We start from the raw sequence: 18,754 nt of genomic DNA, 5'->3' as shown, positions 1-18,754 counted from the left end.
TGTGTATGGGGCCTCAGAGGTGTTTTGTAACAGAGCCACACTGCTCGATTACTTCTGCCTTACTTCCTAGACAGACTTGTTTAGATCATGACATAGGAAAGAGTTAACCAGTTGAAGGGAGATGATGCAGGGTGTGTGCTAATGAGATCAGCTGGTCAACTCCTTCCTGTGTCATGACCTAAAGTCTGTCTAGGAAGTAAGGCAGAAGTAATCGAGCAGTGTATTTAAACAGCTACGAAGAGAGCGAGGTAAGCTTGTGTAGAATAAATGGAAAGCTGTTTTACTTTTGCAAAATAAGTACATGCTATTTTGGTACATAATGGAACTGGAATTTAGAATAAAAAAGATGAACTTAGCCTTTTATACCAGCCTGCAGGCTATAACACATGTGATGCATGTGCATGGGTGTGACTCGTATAGGGCAATGAGGGCTAGGGTGTCCACGTGTCCCGGATTGCCCAGGACTGTCCCTCAATTGACATGTCTGTCCTGGGTCCCGGGCACCTTCATTCCGGGACAATACAATGTCCCGGAATGAAATAGAGGACATAGCCACCCCCTACTAACTAATAACTACATTTCCAGAACTGGTTGCTAGGGCCAGCACTGCCTGGCATCTTGCAACCAGTGACAATTTACTCTCAGACAGTGAGACCTGGAGCGAGGCCTGCACCTAGTACAGCACTGCTGTCCCCACCCACCTCGGCACCTCCTCCTTCTTCAGACACCCAGCGGCAAGCAGCAGGGACTGGAGTGATCTTTACTCTCCAGATAGTGATGCCACTCCTTTCCTTCTACGCACGTGGCTCATGCAAAGGGAGTGACAGCAGCACTGCATCTGGTGGCAGGCTATGGGTGGCAAGCAGCAGTGCATCTGGTGGCAGGCTATGGGTGGCAAGCAGCAGTGCATCTGGTGGCAAGTGGAACATTCACCTGACAAATAACCCCCTGCCAAATTCCCCATCAACCCGAGACTACATTACCGCACCGGAAGGTGAGAGAGGTGGTGTGTCCCTGAATGGCAGTTTGTAAATGTGGTCACCCTAGTAAGGGCTGGTTTGATGTCTTGTTACAACAGATGCCACTCTACTTTTTTTTACAACTTTATTGAATTGTCACAAAAAGGCATTTCATTCAAGTCTATGTACTGCAGCATGTTCAACCCCTTGTGGTGCCATAGGCTGTGCTGTGTAAAAATGTAAACAGTTGTTTTCTATGTGTCCCTGCATTAAGCCTCCATTGATCTATGCCAGTGTTTACCAGCCTTTTTTTTTTTTTTAACCCTTTAAAATTCTAAACACTCTTAGGGCACCCCATTCTAAAATGTAAAAATTGCTATTAGTTTTACATAATGCGGCAGCATCGACACACGTAGGACACCCAACATTAGAGATGATTTATTCTTCCAAAGCAAATACGTTTTTGCACACTAGTACTGACTAGCATTTCAGCTCTCCCTCGGTTTCTCTCCATCACTCAGCTTATATGACCCCAGTGTTGACTAAGAGGGGCAGGGGATGGGTAAACAAGGATGCTGTGCAGGCGATCAAAACCCTTCTTATCAACATTAAAGCGGAGTTCCCCCTAAAAAATTTTTTTTAAGTCAGCAGCTACAAATGCTGTAGCTGCAGACTTTTATAATAAGGACACTTACCTGTCCACGGCGCTTGCGATGTCCTCATGAGTGCAGGCGCCGGCATCTTCAGTAGGAGAATCAGAAAGTGAAGCCTTTGGGGCTTCCCAGCCCGTTTCCCTACTGCGCATGCGCGAGTCACACTGTGCGTTCTGAGCAGTCCCTGCTGTCTTCTGGGACCTATTTGTCTCCCAGAAGATGGGGGGATGGAGGAGGGGCCGAACATGGCGTAGATTGCCGCGGATACTTTTGCCGGAAGTGGGAGCTAATACCTGGATCAGACAGGATCCCCCTGAAAGGTGCCAAATGTGACACCGGAGGGGGGGGGGGGGGCCGGATCAGCGGAAGTTCCATTTTGTTATTGAAGGTTATTTAATAAAAGGCTGCTATGGCCATTTACATCCAAACAAAATGGTATTGTGTGATTTATTCTGGTGGAGGTTTGTTGGGTGAAAATGGTGGTGGGTCACGGCTGCGGATACCCCCAGTCATGGCTGTGGATACACTTTAATCACCTCAATGCCATAGACATTGGCACTGCACTAGATAATGAGAGATTTTAATGAGATTTTTTGTTGTTTGAATATACGCTTGGTAACAAATAGCAAGTCGATTTAATACCAGCAGACAACAGCTTCATTTTCACTAATGCCGCGTACACAGTCGTTTTTTGTCTTGTAAAAAAAACGTTTTTTCTCATGGAAAAAAAACAACGTTTTTCAAACTTCATTTTAAAAAACGACGTTGCCTACACACCATTGTTTTTTTTAAATGCTCTAGCAAAGCGCGGTTACGTTCTGTACGTACGGCGCCACTCTGTTCCATTCAAGCTTGCGTCATAACTTGCTTCTGAGCATGCACGGGTTTAAAAACGTTGTTTTAATCGTAGTTTTAGCCTACACACGATCATTTTAAATGACGTTTTCTTTTTTTTCATCACAAAAAACGACCTTGTGTACGCGGCATAAGAGGTACTACTTAGAAAACATACTCTCTACTAAGAAAAATTCTCTGGAATGATTGCTGCTGAGACGTTATATTTGTACTAACATTTAATATGTATGTCTTAAAACAGAAAATGACAGTTTGTCTGTAATGTGTTATTTATGTAACCTTTAACAAGTTGGTACATATAATCCCGTATAGGGTTTGGAATAGCACCAAGAAGTCTATCCTAAGTGAGATGATGACAGGCCAGGAAGCCCAGGCAACATGTGACATAGGATGTTTAAAGTACCGGTAATCTCCCAACAGATTACACATGGCTTCTTTCAATACATTTACATTAATCTGTGACATTTAAAATTGGACTCAAAGAACAATGATAATGCACAAATGAAGATGTAACCCATGGTTGGTTGGACTCCATCTTTCCACTTATGTGTTGCCCAATCTGTCCCAGGAAGACTTTATAAGGATACCTAACTAAATGCTGATCAGAGAAGACAAGCTTGTTCTCTTTAGGCCCCTTGTACATGGGGGCGTTTACCTGCTGAACATCCCTCCTGGCATTTAAGTGTGCCCGGGTTGGACAAGTGAAGCACCCAGCCCTGCTACCTGCAGCTCGTCTACTTCTTTGGCATTCTGCAGCTGGACAAGACTGATCGCTGTACAGAGTGGTACTTACGTTTAGGGCCCTGTGCGTTTAGCGGTGAACACGGAATGCAGGAAAATCTGTGTTATGGGCATTTGCAGGGAGGGATGCACAGCAGCTAGATGCCCCTCGTAGCACTTACGCTGGCGTATCTCGAGATACGCCGTGTAAGTGTCAATGTGCGCCGTCGTATCTGTGCGCCGTGCCCATAGAAATAGATACGCCTGAAAATAGGCTTCCTCCGACCGTCGTAAGTTTCCTACGCCGTCGTATCCTGGGCGCATATTTACGCTGGCTGCAAGGGGCTCTCCCATTGATTTACGATTTGAATATGCAAATGACTGAGATACGCCGATTCACGAATGTACTTGCGCCCGGCGCATTAATATACGCGGTTTACGTAAGTCGTACGTCCGGCGTAGAGTTAAGCCTCATAAAGCAGGTGTTAGTCATGGTAAGGTATGGCCCGTCGTATTTTACGTTGTTTACGTAGTAGTACGTGAATAGGGCTGGGCGTAGGTTACGTTCACGTCGTAGGCATTGAGCCGTCGTATCTTAGGGAGTATATTCGACGTGATTCTGAGCATGTGCACTGGGATACGTCCACGGGACGGCGCATGCGCCATTCGTTCGTTCGGCCCAACATTTGCATGGGGTCACGCTTCATTTAAATGGATCACGCCCACTTCCACCTACTTTGAATTAGGCCGGCTTACGCCTACGATTTTACGTTACGCCGGCGCAACGTTGGGAGAAATTGCTTTGTGAATACTGTGCTTGCCTCTCTGTGTTACGTCGGCGTATCGCATATGAGATGCGCTACGCCAGCAGAAATATGCGCCGATTAATCTGAATTCGGCCCAAAGAGAGCACAAAGAGGGCTACAGATAACCAAAGCAACACTTACAATCCCCAGATCCACATCCAGCTTGTACACTGTAAAGGACTTTTAAGCTGACAATGGCAACACTGTAAATAGCACCTCCCGTTGGCTAGCATTCTCTGTGTATTCTTCCATGCCTCTGTGCAACCCCCCAAAAAACCTCCCTGCAAGAAACCAGTGTCTTTCCAACCCACTAATCCAGGAGGCTCCTCTACCTGGTTCTCCATCTTGGCTCAGCTTTCTCCTCAAATAAGCAGGGCAGCTTCTGGGGCAATTCTGACCTCCTTCCAGCTCCCGTCACAAAGCACATGCTTGGACCCACACAGGCTACAGGCCTAACAAATCAGACAACACAGAAGCACCTCCCCAGGTTGAAGCCCTGGGGAAAGAGACTCTTACAATGTCCACTCCAGGTATTTGTGCTCTCCTCCAGCATGTACCACTGCCCACTGGCAATACATACATTTACCCAGAGGGAAAATAAATATTTTACTGTATATTACTGTTTCCTATCACTCCAAAGGTATCAGTGACAGTTAGTGGCAGCAGTGAGAAACAGCAACACTGAGAGGAGGAGAAAACCAAATGAACACAGACTACAAATCAGCAAAGGCTGTCTACCACCCAGAAGGGCTAAATTTACCAACAATTATGTCATACAGAAGCTTGACTAGATTCAAACTGAGTGGACTGTTATAGGCTGAGCTTCTCTTACATCCTTTTTATTTCTCCTAAAAGAGTTTGTACATCAAGATTGCAAGGTGTTTGCCCAAATAACTTAACCACTTGACCACTGAGCACGAAAACCCCCTTAATCACCAGACCAATTTTCAGCTTTCGGTGCTCTCACAATTTGAATGACAATTACTCAGTCATACAACATTGTACCCATCTGAAATTTTTGTCCTTTTTTTCACACAAATAGAGCTTTCTTTTGGTGGTATTTGATCACCTCTGCGGTTTTTATTTTTTGCGCTATAAAAGAAAAAAGACTGAAAATTCTGTAAAAATAAAAAAAATTCTAGTTTCTGTCATATTAGCAGGTTATTTCTCACACACATCATATGCATACTACAAATTACACCCCAAAACACATTCTGCTATTCCTCCCGAGTATGGCGATACCACATGTGTGAGACTTTTACACAGCGTGGCCACATACAGAGGCCCAACATGCAGGGAGCGCCATCAGGCGTTCTGGAGCACCCAGGCCAATTTTGACATTTCTCTCCTACATGTAAAAATCATCATTTATTTGCTAAAAAATTACATAGAACCCCAAAACATTATATATGCTTTTTTTTCAAATACCCTAGAGAATACAATGGCGGTTGTTGCAACTTTGTATCTTGCACGGTATTTTCGCAGCAATTTTTTGAACGCGTGTTTTTAAAAAAAAAAATGTTTTGTGCTTAAAAAAAACAAAACAGTAAAGTTAGCCCAATGTTTTTGCATAATATGAAAGATGAAGTTACGCCGAGTAAATAGATACCCAACATGTCACCCTTCAAAATTGCACACGCTCGTGAAATTGCGCCAAACGTTGCTACTTTAAAATCCCCATAGGCGACGTATTGCAAGGTATTGGAGTATTGAGGGTATTGCGGAGTATTGGGGGGGTATTGCAGAGTATGGGGGGGGTATTGCAGAGTATGGGGGGGGTATTGCAGAGTATGGGGGGGGTATTGCAGAGTATGGGGGGGGTATTGCAGAGTATGGGGGGGGTATTGCAGAGTATGGGGGGGTATTGCAGAGTATGGGGGGGTATTGCAGAGTATGGGGGGGGGGGTATTTCAGAGTATGGGGTGATATTGCAGAGTATGGGGGGGGGTATTGCAGAGTATGGGGGGGGGTATTGCAGAGTATGGGGGGGGGTATTGCAGAGTATGGGGGGGGGGGTATTGCAGAGTATGGGGGGGTATTGCAGAGTATGGGGGGTGGTATTGCAGAGTATGGGGGGTGGTATTGCAGAGTATGGGGGGTGGTATTGCAGAGTATGGGGGGTGGTATTGCAGAGTATGGGGGGGAGTATTGCAGAGTATGGGTGGTATTGCAGAGTATTGCACTCATACTTTAGCGCTTATCATTATTTTTTATATTGCAGAGTATTGCGCAGGGATGGCTGGATCTGTGACTGCAATTGTCACAGATCCAGCCCACAGTGCGGCGGCTGCTGCTGCCGCCCGCTCCCCCCCCTCCCTCTCCTCTCACACTGTACCGAACGGTACAGAGAGGAGAGGGAGGAACCGGCGTCATTACATGACGCCGGTTAGTTTACAAGTGATCGCGCCGTCATTGGACGGCGCGATCACGTGGTAAGGAGCCGCTTCCATTGGCTCCTTACCGCGATCCGTGTTGCTGCGGGTCCCGTGGACCCAGCGAGCGCCGGTGATCGCGTGTGCGCGCCCGCTCGGGCGCGCAATTCTGACTCTCTGGGAGGACGTATATTGACGCCCTCCTAGAGTTAGGGAACCGCCTTGTAGCCGTATTTCGGCTATAGGGCGGTTACCAAGTGGTTAATCATGTTTGGGCATCTGGAAAGACTACCCAGTTTGTTTGTTTTGCAGGAAACAGTTTTAGGATGATGTTGGCATAAATGAGCTTTATCCATTATAAATTAAATTAAGGGTGTATCAGCGGCGGTGCGTCCATAAAGGGTGCAGGAACGGCCCCCCTCTCCTGGCTCTGCTCTAATTACCATAGATAGATTCATGCATTGCATGAATCTATCTATGGACGCTGCTGTATTACAGCGGTGGGGGTGTTTTTTGGAAGCACCTGATTAGACCCATAGGCTCTAATAGGCACCCAAAAATGTGAAAAGCGCTGTATGTTCGCTTCTCACTCAGCTGTATGTTAGAAAAGCGAAGGAATTCGCTTTCCTAACATTAAACCACCTCTAAGCCAATCGGGTGCACCAGGTCTGTGTTACCTGTCACCTGAATGGCTGAAACGACAGGCGCTGTGATTGGACGCCTATCAGGTGTCCAATCATAGCAGAGGACAAGAGGAAGAGCAGGCGGCAGAAGACATTGGGGTCGGGGAAGAAATGGAGGACATCGGACACCGCTCACCGCCTGCTGCCGTCATCCGCTGCCCACCCGAAACAAGGTAAGTGTCGGGCAGGCGGCGGATGGGGGGCACAGTAGCAGCCTTTGGGGCACAGTGGCAACACTTGGGGCACAGTGACAGCACTTGGGGCACAGTAGCAGCACTTGGGGCACAGTGGCAGCATTTGGGGCACAGTGGCAGCGTTTGATGGTCACAGTGGCAGCGTTTGATGGGTACAGTGGCTGCGTTTGATGGGCACAGTGACTGCGTTTGATGGGCACAGTGGCTGCGTTTGATGGGCACAGTGGCTGCGTTTGATGGGCACAGTGGCTGCGTTTGATGGCACAGTGGCTGTGTTTGATGGGAATAACTGCTGCGTTTGATGGGAATAGTGGCTGCGTTTGATAGCACAGTGGCTGCGTTTGATGGGCACAGTGGCTGCATTTTCATGGGTACAGTGGCAACATTTGGCTGCAATTGATGGGGTTTTTTTTCAGAATGTTTCAGTTTGTTTGCGTCCCCCAAAAAAGTTTGAGCAGCAGCTGCTAGTGAGGCGTATTTAACCACTTCCATACAGGGCACGTATACACCTTCCCGCCCAGACCAATTTTTAGCTTTCAGCGCTGTTGCACTTTGAATGACATTTGCGCGGTCGTGCTACACTGTACCCAAACTAAATTTTTATCATTTTGTACCCACAAATAGAGCTTTCTTTTGGTGGTATTTGATCACCTCTGGGATATTTATTTTCTGCAAAAAAATGACAGAAATTTTTGAAAAAAAAAAGTATTTTTTTGTTTCTGTTATAAAACATTGTAAATAAGTATGTTTTCTCCTTCACTGATGGGCACTGACGGGCACTGATGAGGCGGCACTGATGGGCACCGATGTGGCATTGATGGGCACTAATATGCGGCACTGATGGGCGGCACAGATGGGCACTGATAGGCGGCACGGATAGGCGGCATTGATGGGCACAGATAGGCGGCATGGATGGGCACAGATAGGCGGCATGGATGGGCACAGATAGGCGGCATGGATGGGCACGGATAGGCGGCACAGACGGGTACGGATAGGCGGCATGGATGGGCACTGATAGGTGGCACGGATGGGCATAGATGGGCACTATTGTATGTGTTGTACTAATGGATGCCAATCAGTGATGCCCATTGTGGGCACTGATTGGCATCCATTGCGGCACTGATTGGCATCCATTTTGTGTGTCCTCCTCATCCCTGGTGGTCCAGTGGGCATCCTCGGGGGGGGGGGGGCTGTGCTGATGATCGATCAGCACAAACCCCCCCTGTCACTCACAGGAGCAGCCGATCGTCTCTCCTCTACTCGCGTCTGATCTGCTCTGTGAGAGACTCTTTACCTTGATTGGTGTTGCGGGGTGTCAGACTGACACCCTGCAACAACGATCGCCGCGATGCTAACCGATTACAGTCCAGAGTACAACAAGTTGTTAAACAGAAGTAATAAAACACTTTCAATGGTCTATTAAACAGACCAAAAGGGAGCAAGTAACAAACTTATTTACATATACTTTAAGTACTAATATTGGCTTATGTGAGATGAAGCAAAACCAGTTTGTTTTCTGTGTCATTTGGCAGTGTTGTTCTGTTCCAGCCAGCAATAACACAATAACAATAATTTATATATAGCCAACTGATTAAGGCAAATAGGTGTGGGTGCAGCCAGCATTTCATCATATAAGAAACTCTGGGGTTGAGGCTGTTTCATTTAGCAAAGAAAATAAGGAGAAGCAGTGTTTGCTCTGAATAATGTACAAGTGAAATGGAAAAAACAGGATTTAGCATGGAATACAACTAATTTATATAATTTGTTATCTGCCTCCTCCATACATTATTTTCCTACTTTGTGTGATACATGTGATCTGCTTCTTCTAATGTTGGTGCTGTGGAAACTAACTTTAAGGTGCTAACCCGTTGGTATTTGATCCCCGCTAGGATATCGAAATATGCTTCTGATTACTCTGGAGCTTGTTTTTGCGGCTGTTCTGGCACTCAATTTCATATTTGATGGGATTTGCCCAAAAATTTTGGAAGGCAGTTTTTGACTTATGCCGCGTACACACGACCGTTTTTCATGACGAGAAAATGCAATTTTTTTTTATTGGTCACGAAAAACAGTCGTGTGTAGGCTCCAGAGCATTTTTTGCGACGAGAAAAATGGCCATTAAAAATTTAGAACCTGCTCTATTTTTTCTCGTCGTTCTTCAACTGGGAAAAAAACGTGCATGCTCAGAAGCAAGTTATGAGAAGGGAAATTTGCATAATCAGCCCAAAGGGTGGCGCCATTCAAGTGGAACTTCCCCTTAGTGCCGTCGTACATGTTGTACGTCACTGCTTTTTGCTCGAGCATTTTTTATCACGATCGTGTGTATGCAAGGCAGGCTTGAGAGGAATCACGTAGAGAAAAACTTTGTTTTTTCCATGACATGAATAACGGTCGTGTGTACGCGGCATTAGCCTCCAAAATCTTTGATACACCTATACAGCCCAATCCTACTACAGCCCTAATAAATCCGAAACCTGATGGGATCACACAGAATAAATTTCACCTTCTTTTAGAGCTCCTAGCAGCCGCAAAACAAACCATTGCTAAGGCATGGGAAACACAATATTTCATTCTAGCTGAAACCATACACAGAACTAATAAAGCTCTTTTTTTCCTTCTGATGGAATTTTCTCATGCTTTCGATACTATACTATTGGTTTATTTGTTGCTCTACTCGTTACATTTTTACATTGATATATACTCATCCTGTTCATAAGGCAATATATTTAGCTTTATTGCTGTTTGAATATTGTACCACCAGTACTCCATTTGTCAATCTTTGTTATATTTAAAAATAATAAACAAATTTGACAAAAAAAAATAGATTTTTACTTGCACTTTATCCAATACGCTAATTGAACATTTACTTTGGAAAGAGAACTTACACTTTCAAAAAGCTCTGTTCTTTAACCGGTTCCTGACCGGCTCACGCAGATATACTACGGCAAAATGTCTCTCCTGGGCGAAATCCCGAACATATATGGCTTTGCTCAGGAGAACCACCAGAGGGCGCGCAAGCGCAGCCAGAGGCACGCCCGCTGTGCAGCAGGGAACCCAATGCACATGGCTGGCGGGAATCACGTGCGATCGTGTGCACGAGCGCCAACACAGGGATTTGTGTGTGTAAACACAAAATCCCTGTGCTTCCAGAAGAGAGAACACAGATTGTGTGTTTCTACAAAACCATCTGTCATCTCTCCTAGTCACTCCCCTCCCCACACAGTTAGAACACAGTGAGGGAACACACGTTTAACCCCTTGATCGCCCCTAGTGTTAACCCCTTCCCTGCCAGTGACATTTATACAGTAATCAGTGCATATTTATAGCACTGATCGCCCTATAAATGTCAGTGGTCCCAAAAATGTGTCAAAAGTCTCCGATCTGTCCGTCGCAATGTCGCAATACCGCTATTTCTAGTATAAAAAAATTATAATAAAAACACCATTAAAAATGCCATAAATCTTTCCCATAGTTTGTAGACGCTATAACGATTGCGCAAAACAATATATGCTTATTGCGATTTTTTTTTTTTTTTTTTTTTTTACCAAAAATAGGTAGAAGAATAAACTGATGAAGAAATTTGTTTTTTAAAAACATTTTTGGGGATATTTATTATAGCAAAAACTTAAAAAAAAATTTTTTTTTCAAAATTGTCGCTAACCGTAGAGGTGATCAAATAGAACCAAAATAAAGCTCTATTTGTTGGAAAAGGAGGCAAATTTTTTGGGGGTACAGAATTGCATGGCTGTGCAATTGTCAGTTAAAGTGACGCAGTGCCAAATTGTACAAAGTGCTCTGGTCACGAAGGGGGTAAAATCTTCCTGGGGCTTAAGTGGTTAAATAAACTCCTTTGAGATTATAGAAGAGCTTCAGTTTTCTCTTTGACACCAAAAAAGGAATAAATGAAATAAATAAGTAACGTGTTGACAAAGGGTTGACAATTAACAGCAATTCAGGATTAAGAAGCAGATGGGATGGGACATTGTCTAGGGCAGGGATCTCCAAACTATGGCCCTCCAGTTGTTCAGGAACTACAATTCCCATCATGCCTAGTCATGTCTGTGAATTTCAGAGTTTTACAATGCCTCATGGGATGTGTAGTTCCGCAACAGCTGGAGGTCGTAGTTTGGAGATCCCTGGTCTAGGGGATTTGACAACAGCCAGTACACCATGCTACTAGGCACAAGTAAAAGTGACAGAGGGCCAGATTCTCGTACATCCCGGCGTAGCGTAGCGTAAGCTATTTACACTACGCCGCCGCAATTTACTGGAGCAAGTGCCCTATTCTCCAAGCACTTGCTCCGTAATTTGCGGTGGCGTGGTGCAAATGGCCCGGCGTATCCCCACGTAATTCAAAGGGGGCGGCTTGTATTTAAATTAAGCGCGCCCCCGTGCCGAACGAATTGTGCATGCGCAGGCCTTAAACGTAGGCCACTGCGCATGCTCCGTAGTATGCCGCAAATACATTGCTTGCGACGTGAACGTAATGAACGCACAGGCCTATTCGCGACGAGTTACGTAAACTACGTAAATGACGAAAAAACCCGACGCTGTCCCAACGGCCATACTTAACATGGCATACGGCGGGACCGACGTAAGGTTACCCCTCATATAGCAGGGGTAACCTTACGCTTCCGGAAACTACGTAAACTACGGCGAAGCGGCGCAAAAACGTACGGGAATCGGCGTATTGGGCTCATTTGCATATGCGACACTGAAATCGACGTAAAAGCCACCTAGCGGCCAGCGTCGTATTGCATTTAGGATCCAACGGTGTAAGTGACTTACACCAGTCGGATCCTAGCCTAATTCCGGCGTATCTTATTTTGAGAATACAAAACAATGATACGCCGGCGGGATTTTCGAATTACGCCGGCGTAACTCTTGAGAATCTGGTCCAGCTTCCATTAATTACACTGATGCTAATTTCTTAATTCTGGCCGAACTGTTTTTTACTATTCATGTTGGCATTGGATGTCTTATTATAGGCCTTACTATGGGAAGCCATATTTTAAGAAATTAGTGTCAGCACATTCTCTGTAAATGCATGCCTAAAGATTTCTTCACCCAGAAATCTACAAAGACTGGCATAATTGTATTACTAATGTGACTGCACACCAACATAGTGCGATTAGGTGGCTCGCCTGCCGTGAGTAAGCTAATATGAAGAGACTTGCTGCACACCAACATAGCGAAAGTCAGTTTATTTGGCAATTCCATAAAAGTGCATGACACACACCACAAGTATAACAGCCAGTACAGAGGTTAACGCGTTTCACACAACTACATTGTGCTTACTCGTAACCTTGGTTTAGGTAGGGCACGGTTATGAGTAAGCACAATGTAGTTGTGTGAAACGCGTTAACCTCTGTACCGGATTATGTACTTTTGGTGTGTGTCATGCACTTTTATAGAATTGCCAAATAAACTGACTTTCGCTATGTTGGTGTGCAGCAATTCTCTTCATATTTGCTTACTCACGGCAGGCGAGCCACCTAATCGCACCTGCTTTCCACATCATTTTATTACTAACACTTTTCTGGCACATTCGAATAGTAAGAAATAAGGGATTTTTTTTTAACCTAGGAAAGGACATTTATCTACCAAAACCTATAACAGGAGTAGAGTGTGAGATAGATTGGAAAAAGTATGACCCCTTAACCACTTCCATACCGGGCACTTACGCACCTTCCTGCCCAAGCCAATTTTCAGCTTTCAGCACTGTCGCACTTTGAATGACAATTGCGCGGTCGTGCTACACTGTACCCAAACAATTTTTTTATCATTTTGTTCCCACAAATAGAGCTTTCTTTTGGTGGTATTTGATCACCTCTGCGGTTTTTATTTTTTGCGCTATAAACAAAAGAAGAGTGACAATTTAAAAAAAAAAAAAACACTATTTTTGACTTTTTTATTTAATAAATATCACAATTTTTTTTTAAAAAAACTTTTTTATTGCTCAGTTTAGGCCGATATGTATTCTTCTACATATTTTTGGTAAAAAAAATTGCAATGATCATATATTGATTGGTTTGCGCAAAAGTTATAGCGTTTACAAAATAGGTGATGGATTTATGGCATTTTTATTTTATTAATTTTTTTACTAGTATTGGCGGCGATTTGCGATTTTTTTACTGTCACCGTGACATTGCGGCGAACACATCGGACACTTTTGACACGTTTTTGGCGCCATTCACATTTATACAGCGATTAATGCGATAAATATGCACTAATTACTGTATAAATGTGACTGGCATTCAAGGGGTTAACACTAGGGGGTGAGGGAGGGGTTAATATGTATACCTGTATTGTGTTCTAACTGTGGGGGAAGGGGGGTGACTGGGGGAGGTGACCGATCTATGTCCCTATGTACAAGAGACACAGATCGGTCTCCTCTCTCCCTGACAGGACGTGGAGCTCTGTGTTTACACACAGAGCTCCACGTCACTGCTCTGTCATTACCGATCGCGGGTACCTGGCGGACATCGCGACCGCCAGGCACGCGCATCGGCATCTCTAGCTGCAACACTAGCTGCCTGCTTTAACCCCTAGTTTGCTGTGCTGCACAAGGTTGCAGGGCATTTTTACTTGAATAGGTCATGTTTGGCAGGTGCTACACCCACCAACCATGGCAGGGCGTATAGACTTCTATTATATCCTGCAGATGTGGTGCACTTTCAGAAAGCACACCGAAACTCCTGGATACAGAAAGTGGTTTGGTGCCACATGATCTCAAAAAGTGGTGCTTGCTCCACTTTTTCCATATTCCAGTACATTTGGCAGTCTATTGAAATTAATGGTTGTCAAAACAAGACCGTAAAGGACTGCACGGGAACGTGCGCATTCCAGTGTGAACCGGCTATTACTTATGTGCAGAATATATTTTTATTTTATTGTAAACATAGTTATAAAACAAAAGAAATCTCAAATCAATTTCATCAGTCTCAGCATTGGTTTTATTGCACACCAATACTGCCCTGCACCTAATACCTGTGTGTAATCTGAGTGGTTTATTTAATTTGATTTGTTTGCAGTATGTTTGCTTATGTCCATAAACAAAATTGTCTGTTGTTGCCAGAGAATTAGGAATGATGCAGCACAGTGGCTAAATTGTTAGCGCTTCTGCCAAGCAGCACTAGGGTCATTGGCCTAAATCCCAACAGCGGCTCTACCTACACGGACTTTGCATGTTCTCCCTGTGCCTGTGTGGGTTTTCTCTGGGGAGGATTCCTTCCACACTCCGATAACATGATGGTAAAATACTTAAAATGAATTTAAGTGATAGTAATCGTTTGTTTTAACCACTTAAGGACCGCCTCCTGCAGATATACGTCGGCAGAATGGCACGGCTGGGCACAATCACGTACCTGTATGTCCTCTTTAAGTGCCCAGCCTTGGGTCGCGGGCATGCGCCCGTGACCCGGTTTGAAGCTTCGTGACGTGTGACCTGCGGACCCGATCGCCACTGGAGTCCTGCGATCGGTCCCCGGAGCTGAGGAACTGGGAGAGCTGTGTGTAAACACAGCTTCCCCGTTCTTCACTGTGGCGCTGTCATTGATCGTGTGTTCCCTAATATAGGGAAACACGATCAATGACGTCACAAGTCCAGCCCCGCCCCGCTACAGTTAGAAACACAGATGAGGTCACACTTAACCCCTTCAGCGCCCCCTAGTGGATAACTCCCAAACTGCAATTGTCATTTTCACAGTAAACAATGCATTTTTAATGCATTTTTTGCTGTGAAAATGACAATGGTCCCAAAAATGTGTCAAAATTGTCCGATGTGTCTGCCATAATGTCGCAGTCACGAAAAAAAAGCGATGATCGCCGCCATTAGTAGTAAAAAAAAAAAATTAATAAAAATGCAATAAAACTATCCCCTATTTTGTAAACGCTATAAATTTTGCGCAAACCAACCGATAAACGCTTATTGCGATTTTTTTTTTACCAAAAATAGGTAGAAGAATACGTATCGGCCTAAACTGAGGAAATTTTTTTTTTTTATATATTTTTGGGGGATATTTATTATAGCAAAAAGTAAAAAATATTGCATTTTTTTTCAAAATTGTCGCTCTATTTCTGTTTATAGCGTAAAAAATCTAAACCGCAGAGGTGATCAAATACCACCAAAAGAAATCTCTATTTGTGGGAAAAAAAGGACGCCAATTTTGTTTGGCAGCCACGTCGCATGACCGCGCAATTGTCAGTTAAATCGACGCAGTGCCGAATTGCAAAAACTGGCCAGGTCCTTTACCTGCCTAAAGGTCCGGGTCTTAAGTGGTTAAAATAACTTGCCTTCTCAGTGCAATGGTTTTGCACAGAGCAGCCCTGATCCCACCTGTTCTCAGGTCCCCTGCCGGCGCTCATGGCTCCTCCCCCGCTGAGTGCCCTCATAACAAGCTGCTTGCTATGAGGGAATTTATGCATGCTTGCTCTCAAGTCCTGCTCTTTGTGCCTGTGAGACACACAGAGCCAGGCTCGGCCCCACCCCCTCTCCTCATCAACGGCTCCGAATGACAGCAGCGGGAGACAATGGCATCAAAGCTGAGGCTCTCTCAGCTCTCTCACTCCTCATTGGCCAGTGCGGTGGCCAGGAGTGGTGAGCGGAACAACCAAGCTTAACCCCTTAATACCCACAGTTGGTACCGATAGAGAGTGCTCCTTACCTAGCAACCCATCTGCCATCCATTGTGCACAGCTTTAAAGAGACAGCATCACATACACCACCTTACAGACAGGCCTGAACCATAGCCGGCTTAATACTGCCAATTAGGCACCAGGTACTTTCAGGCCCCCCCTAGCGCAGAGTGCACTCAAAAACCATTTTTTAAATTAGCTATTGCTGTTTGCACTAGGTAAAATTTGTAAACCTGTCATGGTTCTATACATGTATAAAGGAGAATAAAGAGGACCTGTCATGGCACTATACATGTGTGTGTGTGTATATATAAGTATAAAGAGGACATGTCATGGCTCTATACATGTATATAGGAGTATAAAGAGGACCTGTCATGGCTCTATGCAAATCTATGCATTTAAAGGGGTTCTAAATCCTCAGGTCTTTTTTAATAAAAATAACAAACATGCCTATACATACCTGCTCTTTGCAATTGTTTTGCTCTGTGCCCCGCCGCGCTCCAGGCCCCTCCTCTTCATGGGGTGCCCCTACAGAAAGCCGTTTTCCCTGGGGGCTCGCTCCCGAGTCCCCCTGCTGCGTTCATTGACACAGACCGCTTCTGTGTCACTGGATTTAATTGACAACAGCTGCAGCCACTGCACATCGCTGGATTGGATCGGGCTCAGGTAAGAAAAGGGGGGGGGTCTGGGGGGAGCTGCAGCACAGAAGGTTTTTTGCCTTAAAACATGAAAAACTTTGAGGCTTTACAACCACTTTAACCTGCCTAGCGGTATTCCCGAGTATGGCTCGGGGTGAGATTTTTGTGCTACGATCGGTAACCCCGAGCCACACTCAGGATTGCCTCGCTGGATGCTGGAAAAGATTACTTACCTTTTCCCTGGGATCCAGCGATGTATTTCCGCAGTGCACGGCGGCCGGATGTTCCGCCCGATGCACTGTTCCCCTGATCTCCGTTCCCTGCGACGTTACGACGCACAAGTTAATAAACACAGTACATACAGTATACTGTAATCTTGTAGATTACAGTACTGTATGTAAAAATACACACCCCCTTTGTCCCTAGTGGTCTGCTCAGTGTCCTGCATGTACTTTTGTATAATAAAAACTGTTTTCTGCCTGCAAACTGTAGATTGTCCATAGCAACCAAAAAGTGTCCCTTTATGTCAAAAGTGGTTTTAGAGCAGCTAGAAAACAGCGATAATAAATTATAATCACTTGCAGAATTGTGCGATAATGATTTGTGGGGAAATTCGTCATAAAAAAATAAAAGTAATGACAGCGACAATTCTGCAACTGAGCAAATTTCTGTGTTTTTGATTTGATTACATTATTGAATAATATTTATTATAATTATATTATTTTTTATGATAATTATTTATAGTTATTTATTATATTATAATTTAGGATTTTGTTTTTCAAACTTTATCATACCCGAGATGTCTACTAGTCTCTTGTTTGGTCAGATTTAAGTGAGTTATTCCTAAGAATTACAGGCCTACAATGTAAAACGCCAAATTTCCTTGCAAAATAATGGTACCGCTTTCAGCACCTAAAATCTAAAATAATCATACCGCCAGGGAGGTTAAGATTGGTATTGCTAATAAAAACTTACTGCTGAGCAATTTCAATCAAGCTCATGGATACATCAGTGTAAAAATTGGCCCGCTGCTCTCAGTCCCCCCTTCTATAGTGAGTATGCTGGGTGATTCAATTACCTCAATTTGTGGCTCATCCGAGTCTGCAGGCCATGGTTCAAAGGCCATGCAGTGCATTATGATTTGTTAAAAATTCAAATGGGTGAATTTGGACTTTTTTTTATTTTTTGCCAAATTAGAAATCCCAGGGATTTGCCGTGGGTTAGTAAGCATTATGCCCTGTACACAAGATTGGTCCATCCGATGAGAACGGTCTGATGGACCGTTGTCATAGGTTAACCGATGAAGCTGACTGATGGTCCGTCGCGCCTACACACCATCGGTTAAAAAAACGATTGTGTCAGAACGCGGTGACGTAAAACACAACGACGTGCTGAAAAAAACGAAGTTCAATGCTTCCAAGCATGCGTGGACTTGATTCTGAGCATGCATGGATTTTTAACCGTTGTGGTTGTGCCTACTAACGATCGGTTTTTTTCTATCGGTTAGGAATCCATCGGTTAAATTTAAAACAAGTTGGCTTTTTTTTAACCGATGGATAAATAACCGATGGCGCCCACACGCGATCGGTTTGGACTGATGAAAACGGTCCATCAGACCGTTCTCATCGGTTTAACCGATCGTGTGTACGCGGCCTTACACTATGGAGTGCCCATTCTCCATTATGGAGTAAGTATCAAAACTGCAATGGAAAAAGGGTTTCTAAGCTGAACTGCAGCGAAAGGCCACAAAACAAAGGAACATACAGACAGCTGTTACTATCGACTATAATTTAAAGTTAGCTCACTAGTTTGTATTTGCACACAGGTTCACGTTAACCTTTATTTGAATGAGAGTTCAAAGATTAATGTGCATGTAGAGGTAGAAATGGTACTACAGGCTACGATTGCCCACTTGGCAGATGAGAAACATGATGTCACCTTGATAGTATTTATTTTGTTTCATAACAGAAATACGTAAATTGATGTCATTGGGGTAGTTCCAAAAACAAAGTAACTGGATCCAGATTATGAATTTGCCTTATTGTTCTTAAAGTCTGGATTTGCTGTGTCCCATACAAACTGCAAGCATCACAAAGGCTGCACCAGCTCAGATTCACAAATTGAGTAGTTTATATTACATATTTTAAAATGGGTGAGATCTGAATTTCTCAACATTTTTAACACAGATGAACCCTTGAAATAACATCCTGGTTTTAGGGAACCTCTTAAAATAATTA

At 44.3% G+C, this 18,754-nt stretch overlaps 1 protein-coding gene across 4 annotated transcripts in view; it reads left to right on the top strand.

Annotated features, from left to right (window-relative positions):
• SLC13A5 (solute carrier family 13 member 5) overlaps window positions 1–18,754 on the top strand; it is a 163,435-nt gene that overhangs the window by 100,097 nt on the left and 44,584 nt on the right. The gene's annotated exons all lie outside the window — the stretch shown is intronic.

Source organism: Rana temporaria, chromosome 2 (genome assembly GCF_905171775.1).
Source record: "Rana temporaria chromosome 2, aRanTem1.1, whole genome shotgun sequence".
NCBI lineage: Eukaryota > Metazoa > Chordata > Amphibia > Anura > Ranidae > Rana > Rana temporaria.
Note: the sequence above shows the minus strand (reverse complement) of the source record. Positions and strands in the feature narration are given on the sequence as shown.